Below are 14,507 nucleotides of genomic sequence, written 5' to 3' on the forward strand. Positions count from 1 at the left end.
ATGGAAAATGTGTGTTTTTTTATTTTAGTTTTTTGTTACATTTGTACCCCGCGCTTTCCCACTCATGGCAGGCTCAATGCGGCTTACATGGGGCAATGGAGGGTTAAGTGACTTGCCCAGAGTCACAAGGAGCTGCCTGTGCCTGAAGTGGGAATCAAACTCAGTTCCTCAGTTCCCCAGGACCAAAGTCCACCACCCTAACCACTAGGCCACTCCTCCACTCCACTCTTCAATCCTCAATTATATCATCCTCCACAGAGTGTTGTGTTTTGACTCTTGTTGTGGATCCGCTGCTCGGCATGAGGAAGGCTTGCATGAAAAACCGTAAACAGGGTCACTCCCTGCCAAGAAGTGTAGAGTGATGCACTTGGGGTGCGGAAACCCAAAAGAGAGATACCGGATAGGAGGAGAGAGATTAGTAAGCTTGACTCAGAAGACAGACCTTGGGGTGTTGATGTTGGAGGATCTGAAGGTGAAGCAATAATGCGACAAGGCGACGGCCGTGGCCAGAAGGATGCTAGGCTGCGTAGAGAGGGACATAACCATCAGAAGAAAGGAGGTGTTGATGCCCCTCTACAAGTCGTTGGTGAGGCCCCACTTGGAGTACTGTGTTCAGTTTTGGAGGCCGTATGGATGAAATGTTCAGGTCTTTATCTGCTGTCATTTACTATGTTACTATGTAAGCAGGGTCTGTGTAGGACAAGAAAGGGGATCTATGGCCTTGCTGTCACACCAGATGGCAAACCTCCTCCATTTAAAAGAGTAATACCTCTTAGTGGAATCTTTCCTGGAAGCCAGCAAGACCCAGGAACCATCCTTCGAAAGACCCAAGGAAGCGAATTCTAGGCTCTCAACATCCAGGCCGTGAGAGCCACAGACTGGAGGTTGGGATATAGAAGCAACCCCTTGTTCTGAGTGATGAGGGTCGGGAAACACTCAAATCTCCACAGTTCTTCGGAGGACAATTCCAGGAGAAGAGGGAACCATATCTGATGTGGCCAGTAGGGTGCAATCAGAATCATGGTTCTTTTTTTTTTTTTACATTTATTTATTGAATTTTTAATACGCTTTAACAGAATATACCTGTCAAATGAAATGCAGCCCACTTATTACAAAAAGAAAATTACATTTTTAAATTAGGAATACAGTAGCAAAAAACATTCAATATAATTAAACTAAACATATATATTATGTGGCTTTCTTAGACCACAGTCTAGTGGGGGGGGCGATATGAATTAGAGAATATTATAAGGAATAAGTTTGTTAACTAAAGCCTTGTACTCCTCAATTTTTTTATACTGTTATTAAGTTGTTTTAAATCCAGAAAAGATTTCAGCTGATCAGGTGAATAAAACACATATTTAGTCTGCCCCAACCTTATTATACATTTACAGGGATAGGCTAGAAAAAAGGATCCCCCACCCCTCCCAATTCTATTGTCCTCTTTTTCAAAGCCAAAAAAGCTTTCCTCTTCTGCCGTGTTGATTTCGTGACATCGGGATAAATCCATATTTTCTGGCCACCAAATGTAGTATTAATATTTTTGAAGTAAAGTCTCATAATTTGAGTTCAAATCTTGTTCAAAGATAAAAGAAACAATCAGAGTGGCCCTTTCTATTGTATTATCCAAAGATTGTTCTAGGATGGCAGAAATATTATTCACATCAATATTCTCATTTTTTTCTCCCATTTCTTCTCCTTCTGCTCCCTTAGGGCTATTAGGTATGTAGAAAATCTTGTTAACTGGGGGAATCGATTCAGGAGGAATTTTTAAATTTCCTATTAAATATCTTTTAAATAAATCCAATGTGCTTGACCCAGGAAGCTTAGGGAAATTCAACAAGCGTAAATTTAACCTTCTATTATAATTTTCCAGCTGTTCAATTTTCCTTCTAATGTCCATATTGCCCTTAGCAACTGTTGCTTTAAATTCTTGAATCTGTGTCATTTCATTTTGTAACAATGTAACTCTCAATGACAGTTCTTGTTTAACTGATTCAACAGTAGTATTTAGTTCTTCAAATTTGACATTAAAGGTCTTTATACCTCTTCTGATGACTTCTGTAAGGTCGAGTTCATTTCAAGCAATTTTAGCCAAATCTTCTCGAGATTTACCTTCGACTTTCTCTCCGAGGCTTCAGAAACTTTCTGAGCCTCAGGTCTCAACAGCTCTTGCAGCGTTTCTAGCTCCCCGCTGAGCGAACCACTCGTCACACTTCCGGTGGCGTTCTGGGTTCCCTCTAGGAGCGCAGCCAACGCTGAACATGGAGGATTCAACGACGATGGTGGAGGGGAGAGGGATGTTTCATTTCCCCGCAGTGGCTCCGCTTCTCCGGATGTCTCTGCAATGGGTTCCGCTCCCCTCAATCTCTGAGGAGTCCCGGGAAAAAATGTTCCAGACTGGATTGAATCGGCGAGGAGGCTGAGATAGGTGGGGGCACTAACCTCAGTGTCCCTTACATTTAGAATGAGGCATATTTAGTAAAAGAAACAGAGATTTTGGATCAATCTAGCTGGAGCGTCTTACTATCCACCCGTTCCCGACGCCATCTTGACATGCCCCGAGAATCATGGTTCCACGGTCTTGCTTGAATTTCAACAAAGCCTTCCCCACTAGAGGTATGGGAGGATACGCATATAGAAGACCCGTTCCCCAATGTAGGAGAAAGGCATCTGACGCTTGTATGTCATGGGCCTGAAGCCTGGAACAGAACTGAGGGACCTTGTGATTGAGTTGAGTGGTGAAAAGATCCACCGAGGGGATGCCCCATGCTAGGAAGATCTTGCGGGCTATGTCTACATTGAGGGACCACTAGTGAGGTTGCATTATCCTGCTCAGTCTGTCGGCCAGACAGCGAGGTTACTAACCTGTAGCAGGTATTCTCCGAGGACAGCAGGCTGATTGTTCTCACTGATGGGTGACGTCCACGGCAGCCCCAGGATCAGAAGATCTTCCTAGCAACAGAAGTTTGCTAGCTCTCGCGAGATCCGCATGCATCGCGCATGCGCAACCGTCTTCCCGCCCGCTACAGCGTGCTCCTCAGTCCAGTATAAAGCAAAGACAAGGGAAGACACAACTCCAAAGGGGAGAAGGGCGGGATTGTGACATCAGCCTGCTGTCCTCAGAGAATATCTGCTACAGGTTAGTAACCTCGCTTTCTCCGAGGACAAGCAGGCTGCTTGTTCTCACACTTGGGGTATCCCTAGCCCCCAGGCTCACTCAAAACAACAAACATTGGTCAATTGGGCCTCGCAACGGCGAGGACATAACTGAGATTGACCTAAAACCATAACCAACTAACTGAGAGTGCAGCCTGGAACAGAATAAAAATGGGCCTAGGGGGGTGGAGTTGGATTCTAAACCCCAAACAGATTCTGCAGCACCGACTGCCCGAACCGAATGTCGCGTCAGGTATCCTGCTGCAGGCAGTAATGAGATGTGAATGTGTGGACAGATGACCACGTCGCAGCCTTGCAAATCTCTTCAATAGTGGTTGACTTCAAGTGAGCCACTGACGCTGCCATGGCTCGAACACTATGAGCTGTGACATGGCCCTCAACAGTCAGCCCAGCTTGGGCATAAGTGAAGGAGATGCAATCTGCTAGCCAATTTGAGATGGTGCGTTTCCCGACAGCCACTCCCCTTCTATTTGGGTCGAAAGAAACAAACAATTGGGCGGACTGTCTGTGTGGGCTTGTCCGCTCCAGATAGAAGGCCAATGCTCTCTTGCAGTCCAATGTGTGCAACTGACGTTCAGCAGGGCGGGTATGAGGCCGGGGAAAGAATGTTGGCAAGACAATTGACTGGTTAAGATGGAACTCTGACACCGCCTTTGGCAAGAACTTAGGGTGAGTGCGGAGGACTACTCTGTTATGATGAAATTTGGTATAAGGAGCATGAGCTACTAAGGCTTGAAGCTCACTGACTCTACGAGCTGAAGTGACTGCCACCAAGAAAATGACCTTCTAGGTCAAGTACTTCAGATGGCAAGAATTCAGTGGCTCAAAAGGAGGTTTCATCAGCTGGATGAGAACGACATTGAGATCCCATGACACAGTGGGAGGTTTGACAGGGGGCTCTGACAAAAGCAAACCTCTCATGAATCGAACAACTAAAGGCTGTCCCGAGATACACTTACCCTCTACACGGTAATGAAAAGCACTCTTACAGAGTTGGTCTTAAGACCAGCCTCAGACAAGTGCAGAAGGTATTCAAGCAGGGTCTGTGCAGGACAAGAACGAGGATCTCGGGCCTGGCTGTCGCACCAGACGGCAAACCTCTTCCACTTGAAAGCATAACACCTCTTCGTGGAATCTTTCCTGGAAGCAAGCAAGACTCTGGAGACACCCTCAGAAAGACCCAAGGAGGCAAAGTCTACGCTCTCAACATCCAGGCCTTGAGAGCCAGGGACTGGCGGTTGGGATGCAGAAGCGCCCCCTCGTTCTGAGTTATGAGGGTTGGAAAACACTCCAATCTCCACGGTTCTTCGGAGGACAACTCCAGAAGAAGAGGGAACCAGATCTGTCGCGACCAGAATGGAGCGATCAGAATCATAGTTCCACGGTCCTGCTTGAGTTTCAGCAAAGTCTTTCCTACCAAGGGTATGGGAGGATACGTGTACAGGAGAAAGGCATCCGATGCTAGTCTGCCGTGGGCCTGAAGTCTGGAACAGAACTGAGGGACCTTGTGATTGGTCTGAGTGGCAAAAAGATCTACCAAGGGGGTGCCCCACGCTTGAAAGATCTTGCGAACTACTCTCAAATTATTGAGAGACCACTCGTGAGGTTGCATTATCCTGCTCAACCTGTCAGCCAGACTATGCCTGCCAGGTACGTGGCTTGGAGAAACATGCCATGACAGCGAGCCCAAAGCCACATCCCGACGGCTTGCTGACACAGGGGGCGAGATCCGGTGCCCCCCTGCTTGTTGATGTAATACATGGCAACCTGATTGTCTGTCTGAATTTGGATAATTTGGATGGATAGCCGATCTCTGAAAGCCTTTAGTGCATTCCAGACCGCTCGTAACTCCAGGAGGTTGATCTGAAAACCTGTCTCCTGGAGGGACCAACATCCCTGGGTGTGAAGCCCATCGACATGAGCTCCCCACCCCAGGAGAGACGCATCCGTAGTCAGCACTTTTTGCGGCTGAGGAATTTGAAAGGGACGTCCTAATGCCAAATTGGAGCGAATCGTCCAGCAATGTAGGGATCTGAGAAAAACTGTGGACAGCTGGATCACGTCTTCTAGTTCCCCCGCAGCTTGATACCACTGGGAAGCTAGTCCATTGAGCAGATCTCATGTGAAGATGGGCCATGGGAGTCACGTGGACTGTGGAGGCCATGTGGCCGAGCAATCTCAACATCTGCCAAGATATGATCCGCTGAGACGCTCGTACCCAGGAGACCAGGGACAAAAGATTGTCCGTCCTGGCCTCGGGGAGATAGGCATTAGCCGTCTGGGAGTCCAGCAGAGCTCCTATGAATTCTAGTCTTTGCACTGCAAGAAGGTGGGAATTTGGATAATTTATCACAAATCCTAGTAGCTCCAGGAGTTGAATAGTCACCTGCATGGACTGTAGAGCTCCTGCCTCCGAGGTGTTCTTTACCAGCCAATCGTCGAGATAAGGGAACACATGCACTCCCAGTCTGCGTAGAGACGCCGCCACTACAGCCAGGCATTTCGTGAACACCCTGGATGCAGAGGGGAGACCAAAGGGTAGCACACAGTACTGAAAATGCCGTGTTCCCAGACGGAATCGAAGATACTGTCTGTGAGCTGGCAGTATCAGGATGTGAGTATAAGCATCCTTTACGTCCAGAAAGTATAGCCAATCGTTTTTCTGAACAACGGGAAGAAGGGTGCCCAGGGAAAGCATCCTGAACTTTTCTCGAACCAGGTATTTGTTCAGGGCCCTTAGGTAGAGGATGGGATGCATTCCCCCTGTTTTCTTTTCCACAAGGAAGTACCTGGAATAGAATCCCAGCCCTTCTTGCCCCAGTGGCACGGGCTCGACCACATTGGCGCTGAGAAGGGCGGAGAGTTCCACTGCAAGTACCTGCTTGTGCTGGAAGCTGAAAGACTGAGCTCCCGGAGGACAATTTGGAGGTTTTGAGATCAAATTGAGGGCGTATTCTAGCCGGACTATTTGGAGAACCCACTGGTTGGAGGTTATGAGAGGCCACCTTTGGTGAAACAACTTTAACCTCCCTCAGACCGGCAAGTCGTCCGGCACAGACACTTTTATCTCAGCTATGCTCGCCTGGAGCCAGTCAAAAGCCCATCCCTTGCTTTTGCTGGGGAGCTGCAGGGACCTGTTGAGGCGCACACTGTTGATGTGAATGAGCGCGCTGGGGCTTAGCCTGAGCAGGCTGGCGGAAAGGTGGATTGTGCCTATGCCTATTAGAAGCATAGGGAACATTCCTCCTTCCCCCATAAAAACGTCTACCTGAAGAGGTAATGCTGAAGGCGTCCGGTGGGAGGGCCTGTCGAATGCGGTGTCCCGCTGGTGGAGCTGTTCTACCACCTGTTTGACGCACTCGCCAAAAATGTTATCCCCCCGGCAAGAAGCATCCGCTGCTGGACTCTATTCTCCAGGTCAGAGGCACGCAGCCATGAGAGTCTGCGTATCACTATACCCAGAGCAGCGGCCCTGGACGCTACATCAAAAGTGTCGTAGGCACCCCGGACAGAAATTTCCTACATGCCTTCAGCTGCCTGACCACCTCCTGAAAAGGCTTGGCCTGCTCCGATGGGAGTTTATCGACTAAGTCCGCCAGTTGCCGCACATTGTTCCGCATGTGTATGCTCGTGTAGAGCTGGTAGGATTGAATCTTGGACACGAGCATAGCAGAATGGTAGGCCTTCCTCCCAAAAGAGTCGAGTCTTAGATTCACGGCCTGGGGGCGCCGAGGCGTAATCTCTACTACTCTTGGCTTTCTTGAGAGCCGAGTCCACAACTCCAGAGTCATGAGGCAACTGGGTCCTCATCAACTCCGGGTCCCCATGGACTCGATACTGGGACTCAATCTTTTTGGGAATGTGGGGGTTACTTAACGGTTTCGCCCAGTTCGCCATCAATGTCTGCTTCAGGACATTATGAAGGGAACAGTGGACGACTCCTTAGGTGGTGAAGGATAGTCCAGGACCTCGAACATCTCAGCCCTGGGCTCATCCTCAGTAACCACTGGGAAGGGAATGGCCGTAGACATTTCCCGGACAAAGGAAGAGAAAGACAGACTCTCAGGGGGAGAAAGCTTTCTCTCTGGCGAAGGGGTGGGATCAGAAGGAAGACCACAAGACTCCTCGTCAGAGAAATACCTGGTGTCCTCCTCCGCCTCCCACGAGGCCTCATCATCGGTATCAGACACAAGTTCATGAACTTCAGTCCAAAGCCGAACCTGTCTCGATGCCGAGGAACCCGGTCCCCTATGGCGGTGTCGAGAAGAAGACTCCCGTGCCGGCGGCAACAAAGCTTCCTCCAGCAACGTTGGTGGGGAGTCCTCCTGGGTGGCAGCAGACGCTGATACCGCAAGCAGTACCGGTGTCGCAGTCCACACCACGGGCGGAGAGCCAACTGCCACATGACTCGACGGTACCGCCAGCGCATGCACTGCCGGTACCGGAGCTGAAGAACGCAGCAGCCTTTCCAGGATACCTGGAAGGATGGCCTCAAGGCGCATGTCCAGAGTGGCTGTCGAGGAAGACAATGGGGCTGGTACCGGCGATGAGCTGAGAACCTGTCTGAAGCATGGAGGCGGTACCGGGCTGTCCGGAGCAGAGCGCATCGACACCTCTTGAATGGAGGGCGAGCGGTCCTCCCGGCGTCAACGCGTCACGGGTACCAAATCCTTCAGTGTCCCGGAGCTCTCGGTACCGTGATGGGAAGGTGACCAATGACGATGCTTCTTCGCCTTCGTGCGAAGCACAGCATCAGTACCTCCCGGTACCGAAGAGGACGACGTCGAATCCAGACGTCTCCTCGGGCCTAGGTCCGAAGATGGTGGGTCCCAGGGGGCCTGCACCGCAGGAGCCCTCGAGGCAGGTGGAGACCCACTCGATGGCTCACTGCTACCAGCGTGGAATCTCTGGACAGCCATCACCTGCACTCCAGACGTTGATGCTCCCTCCGACGCCGACATTGATACCGGCGATGACCTCGGTACCGCTGGCTCCGTCGACGCCGTAAGACCGGACGAGGCTCCGAACAGAATGTTCCACTGAGCCAATCTCACCGCCTGGGTTCTCTTTTTAAGCTGGAGGCACAACGTACAGGCGTCCGTGCGATGACCAGCCCCGAGACACTGAAGACATGATACGTGTCTATCAGTTAGCGAGATCGTCCGGTGGCACCGCATGCACTTCTTGAAGCCGCTGGCAGGCTTCGAGGACATGGGCGGAAAAATCATGCCGGTGAGGTCAAACGCGATGATGCCGAAAAAGGGCATCAAAAAAGGGGAAAAGACCCGGACGGGCGGCAGAACAGGCCGCACACGGAAAAGAAAGGAAACTTACTCGGAAAAACTTTGAAGTAGTACCGGAAAACAAACAAACTCTTTTTTTTTTTTTGGAAACAGACGAGAGAACGAAGAACAAGCCGAAAAGGCACTAAAACCGCAGCGAAGAACGCGACGGGGGCCTCTCTGGGGCCGCGAACGAGCGATACACGTCCGTTCTGACCGCGGAAAAAGAGAGACTGAGGAGCACGCTGTAGCGGGTGGGAAGACGGTCGCACATGCACGATGCATGCGGATCTCGCAAGAGCTAGCAAACTTCTGTTGCTAGGAAGATCTTCCAATCCTGGGGCTGCCGTGGACGTCACCCATCAGTGAGAACAAGCAGCCTGCTTGTCCTCGGAGAATGTTGTTTATGCCTGCCAGATAAGTGGTTTGTAGAAACATGCCGTGACGGCATGCCCAGAGCCACATCTGGATGGCTTCCTGATATAGAGGGTGAGATCCGATGCCCCCCTGCTTGTTGGTGTAATACATCACAACCTGATTGTCTGTTTGAATTAAGATAATTTGGTTGGACAGTCAATCTCTGAAAGCCTTAGAGTGTTCCAGATCATTCGGAGCTCCAGGAGGTTGATCTGAAGATCTGTTTCCTGGGGGGACCAGGATCCGAGTGTGAAGCCCATCTACATGAGCCCCCCACCCCAGGAGAGATGCATCCATCATCAGCACTTTTTGTGGCTGAGGAATTTGAAATGGAAGGCCCAAAGTCAGATTGGATCGAATTGTCCACCACTGAAGAAAGTGTATCAGCTCGGGGGACATTCGGATGAGAGCTTCTAGGCTCTCCGTGGCTTGGTACCACTAAGAAGATAGGGTCAATTGAGCAGATCTTATGTGAAGATGTGCCATGGGTGTAACATATACTATGGAAGCCATGTGGCTCCACAACCTCAACATCTACTGAGCTGTGATTTGCTGCGATGTCTGAACCTTAGACGCCAGGGACAGAAGGTTTACGCATGCATCTCCGGGAGATAGGACCGAACAGTACGCGTATTGAGCAGGGCTCCTATGAACTCCAATTGCTGGACAGGGGAGAGATGGGACTTGGGGTTATTACAAACCCTAGTAGCTCGAGCACCTGAATAGTCTTCCGCAGGCACTCCCAAGCACTATCCTCCGAGGTGCTCTTCACCAGCCAATCATCGAGATAAGGGAAAACATGCACTCCCAGTCTGCGTAGCAATGCTGCAACTACCACTAGACATTTGGTAAACACCCTGGGAGCTGACACAAGGCCAAAAGGCAACATGCAGTACTGAAAGTGATGTGTTCCCAGCCGAAACTGAAGATACTTCCTTTGAGTTGGAAGTATCAGGATATGTGTATATGCATCCTTCAAGTCTAGAGAGCATAGCCAATCATTTTTCTGAATCATGGGAAGAAGGGTACCCAGGGAAACCATCCTGAACTTTTCTCAGACCAGGAATTTGTTTAGGGCCCATAGGTCTAGGATGGGACGCATCCCCCTTGTTTTTTTCTGTACAAGGAAGTGCCTGGAATAGAATCCCTGCCCTTCTTCCCCTGGTGGAACGGGTTCGACCGCATGGGCCTTTAGAAGGGCAGATAGTTCCTCTGCAAGTACCTGCTTTTGTTGAGAGCTGAATGTATGAGCCCTCAGTGGATAATCTGGAGGTTTGGTTATCAGACTGAGGGTGTATCCTAACCAGACTATTTGAAGAACCCACCGGTCGGAGGTTATGAGAGGCCACCTCCTTCCAACCTTCCAGCCGGTAAGTCGTCCGGCATACACACTTTTATGGTGGCTATCCTCTGCTGGAGCCAGTCAAAAGCGTGTCCCTTGCTTTTGCTGGGGAGCAGCAGGGGCCTTAGGTGCACGCTGTTGACAAGAATGAGCACATTGGGGTGTAGCCTGAACAGGATGGTGAGTCACTGGGGCATACCTACACCTAGAATAATAATAAGAAGTACTCTGGGACCCAACAAAATACCTCCTGGATGGGAGGTGGTAGCAGAAGGTGCCCAGCACAAGAGAGAAGAAATAGCATTGGTATGCTTCTTGATCTGGTCAACCAGTTCCTTAATCTTCTCTCTGAAAAAGATTATCCCCCTGGCATGGGGCATCCGCCATCCTCTGGTGAACCAAATGGTCCAAGTCAGAGACATGCAGCCATAAGAATCTGCACATCGCAGAATCTGGGCAGAGATTCTGGATGCCACATCAAAAGTGTCTTAAGTGCCCCTGGCCAAGATCTTGCAACACGCCTTCTGCTGCTTGACCAGCTGGTGAAAAGGCTTGGCATACTCCAGAGGGAGTGCATCAATAAGCCAGACAGTTGCCTCACTGAGTTCCGCAAGTAGACACTTGTGAAGAGCTGGTATGATTGAATACAGGCAATGAGAATCGCGGCCTGATACGTTTTCCTCCCAAAAGAGTCCAAGGTCCTAGCTTCTCTGCCTGTGGGAGCCAAAGCATAGTCCCTAGTACTCTTGGCTCTCTTGAGATCAGCATCCACCACCATGGAGTTGTGGGGTAACTAAGACCGCGCCAATCCAGGTTCCTCGTCGATCTGATACTGGATGTCAGTTTTCTTGGGGACCACAGGGACAGAGGGGACGCCCAGTTCCACATGAGGACTACCTTGAGTACTTCATGCAGAGGGGCCATCACTGTCTCCTTAGGTGGAGAGGTGTAGTCCAGGACCGCAAGCATCTTAGCCCTGGGCTCATCCTCAACTTCTACTGGTAAGGGTATGGCCTCAGCAATTTCCCGCACAAACGAGGTGAAAGAGAGGCTCTCAGGTGGTGATAGCCTTCTCTCAGGTGGAGGGGAAGGTTCTGAAGGAATCTCAAAGGACTCATCAGAGGAAAAGTGCCTGGGATCCTCTTCAGACTCCCATGAATGCTCCTCCTCGGTGTCAGACAGCACTTCCCTCAGGGATGTCAGAGACCGGGCCCTCCTCGACTTTGAAGACCCATGGCCTTGAGAATGGTGTCGAGAGGCCGGTTCACGCCTAGACACAAGTGAAGTTATCTCCACTGACGAAGGAGAACCACCTGGGTGGCAGTCAACTCTGGAACCGCAAGTGGCGCCAATGTTGGAGGCCGCACCGTGGGCTGGGAGCCAGGCAGGGCCGCCGCAGAAGGCATGGTAGGCATAGGCACCCCTGATGCCGATGCACATCGCTGCATAGAGGCCTCCAAAAGCTCTGGGAGCAACGCATGGAGTCGCTCATCGAGAGCTGCCATTGGTACAGGCTGTGGGGCCGGTGTGGGCTCAAGTTGCCTAACCACCTGGGGTACGGGAGCAGGATCTCGCTGCTGGGATGACATGCGCGCAGACACCTCTTGAATGGAGGGGGAGCGCTCCTCCCAGCACTGACACTTCTCGGGAGCTGGTTCTCTCGATGCTCCAGAGCTCCCAGCACAGTGCGGTGAAGGAGATCGGTGTTGGTGCTTCTTGGCCTTCGCCCGATGCACCTCACCGAGACTCCTCGGTGCTGATGACGACATGGAATCCACACTACACCTTGGGGTTGGGTCTGATGATGTTTGGTCCCGGGGGGCCTGCACAGCAGGAGGCCTCAAGACAGGTGGAGACCCACTCGATGCCTCACTGCTCCCAGTGTGCCGAGTTCTCCGAGCAGCCATCCCTACCTCGATGCCGATGTCAGTGCCGACGTCGAAGGCCTGAACCGGGTTCCAAAAAGTTTTTCTCTCTGAGCCTCTCAGGCAATCTGTGTCCTCTTCTTCATATGAAGACAGAAGGCACAACTCACTGGGCTATGGTTGGGCCCAAAGCACTGGATACACCAAAAATGGGTATCTGTGCCTGAGATGGTCCGGCTGCACCGAGTACTGTGTTTGAAGCCACTGGGAGTCTTCGATGACATGGAAGGGAAGACCACTCTGGTTAAATCAAAAACGCGATTGTGCTTAAAGAAAATAGCACAAAAAGAAGGGAATGGGACTTGATATACCGCCTTTCTGTGGTTTTTGCAACTACATTCAAAGCAGTTTACATAGTATATGCAGGTACTTATTTGTACCTGGGGCAATGGAGGGTTAAGTGACTTGCACAGAGTCACCAGTTGCAGTAGGAATAGAACCAGTTCCCCAGGATCAAAGTCCGCTGCACTAACCACTAGGCTACTCCTCCACTCAAGTTGCCTAACCACCTGGGGTACGGGAGCAGGATCTTGGCTGCTGGGAGAAAAAAGGGGAGAGACCCAGATAAGTAGGCCTAAGGACAGCCACATCTAAAAAGAAAGGAAACTTAAACGCAGGCCGAACACTAGGAAAATAAAGGAAGAATTTTTTTTTTTAATAAAACAAAAGAAATAAAGATAAAAAGAAGCAAAAAAATTGCGAAGAAGGCACTGAAAAGGCTCTTTCCCAGGCAAAAGAGGAGCCACAGAAAAAACTGCCGATCCTCATGCGGAAAAAGAATAACTGAGGAGCGCAGTTGCGTGAGACGGGTGGGAAGGCACTCCACGTTTGTGCGGTGCAGCACGGCACATCACGTGCGCTTGTAGGCTCTAGCAAAACGTTTTCTTTTTTCCTATGCATTATGCAAGTTCCCAGGCCCACAGGGATCCGTGGACCCACTTGTGAGAATCATTCAGCCTGCTTGTCCTCAGAGAATAAGTGAATATGCTAATTTTAAGTAGCACAAACTTCATCCCTTCAAAATAAAAGTAGGCTGCAGTATACAACGTCACAACACACATATTCTTCCAGAATCTTAATCAGTTTAATATCTTTCTAATGTGAGAGATCCAACTGACCCAGTCCAAGGAGAGAATTTTGAGACCAGTCCTAGATCTCCGACAACACCATTCTGATGCATTATGATACCTGCAGTGCTGAAATCAAATGGTTAAAGCAGAAACTATAATACTATAGTAGTTTGATATATAAGTTCAAAAACTAGGATGGGTCACTTGGTAGCTCTGTAATGTGGGCTACTTCTTTATGAAACAAAGACCGAGAAGGACATTAATTTAAAAACACCAGTACAGACAGAGAAGTTCAATGTGAAGACGAGTTAGATCATCAGTTCATCACCATTAACTTGTACAGACAATCAAACAATCAAAACAAGCAAAGGAAAGGAAACATCATATACACAAAATGTGTAGAGAAGGCTTTTATTTTTTTCAGCTATCAGTGTTCATTCATGAGACAACAGCAGGTTACTACAGCAGACAGAATCAGCAAACAAATGAAGGCTGGGCCAGACACTGAAAACATATATAGAGCACAAGTCACATATGAAAAAACCTAGACACAGCAGCACTTCAGTGTTCAAGTTTGATTAGAGACTCACTTCAGTTAGCCAGCACATCATATTAATGTAAAAGGTCATGAATTTAATATATTGCCTTTCTGTGGTTTGACCAAAGTGGTTTACATATATTATATGCAGGTATATTTACAAAATGATGGCAAAATAACAGAGATCATTGCTCAAATATTTTGTTCTGGTGAAATTCTACCTTGCATGTTCTCTTTTCTACTTCTTTGTACAAGGCATCCTCATCCATTGCTTCCAGTTTCCCATATATAAAACCAAAATGCTGAAGTATTTCCATGTGGTCAAGGTACCCCGACTTGGCTTGTAAGGACTGATTCGAAATAATGCTATCAGTACAATGATTGTTCTTCACAAGAGGTTTGACTGTTCTTCACAAGAGGTATGCAGACTGCTTCATTAGCATTCCAGGCACCTTAATAGCACTGTTGCCCGTGCAATCACTTCCATTCTTTCTTTGGAGTACTATTATTATAAAGAGAGCACTTTTGCGCTACAGGATCAGGTAGAGACATTAACAACATAATCATTTTATAAAATTTCAGTTTTAACTTACATATTTCAGAATTTATTCTCCACCTACAGACACACAGATTTCAACCATTGTGCTTTACTTTCTCTAGCTCTCCAACACTGTTTTACCAGTACAAGAAGGAAAAAGAAAGCTGATGTGAACTGTTAGAAGCCAAAAGATCTACTTCATGCTACCTTTGTGA

At 49.2% G+C, this 14,507-nt stretch overlaps 1 protein-coding gene across 1 annotated transcript in view; it reads right to left on the bottom strand.

Annotated features, from left to right (window-relative positions):
• Window positions 1-14,507, bottom strand: part of AGBL5 (ATP/GTP binding protein like 5) — a 557,199-nt gene that overhangs the window by 248,370 nt on the left and 294,322 nt on the right.

The sequence above is a fragment of the Microcaecilia unicolor genome, chromosome 3 (assembly GCF_901765095.1).
Source record: "Microcaecilia unicolor chromosome 3, aMicUni1.1, whole genome shotgun sequence".
NCBI classification, from domain to species: domain Eukaryota; kingdom Metazoa; phylum Chordata; class Amphibia; order Gymnophiona; family Siphonopidae; genus Microcaecilia; species Microcaecilia unicolor.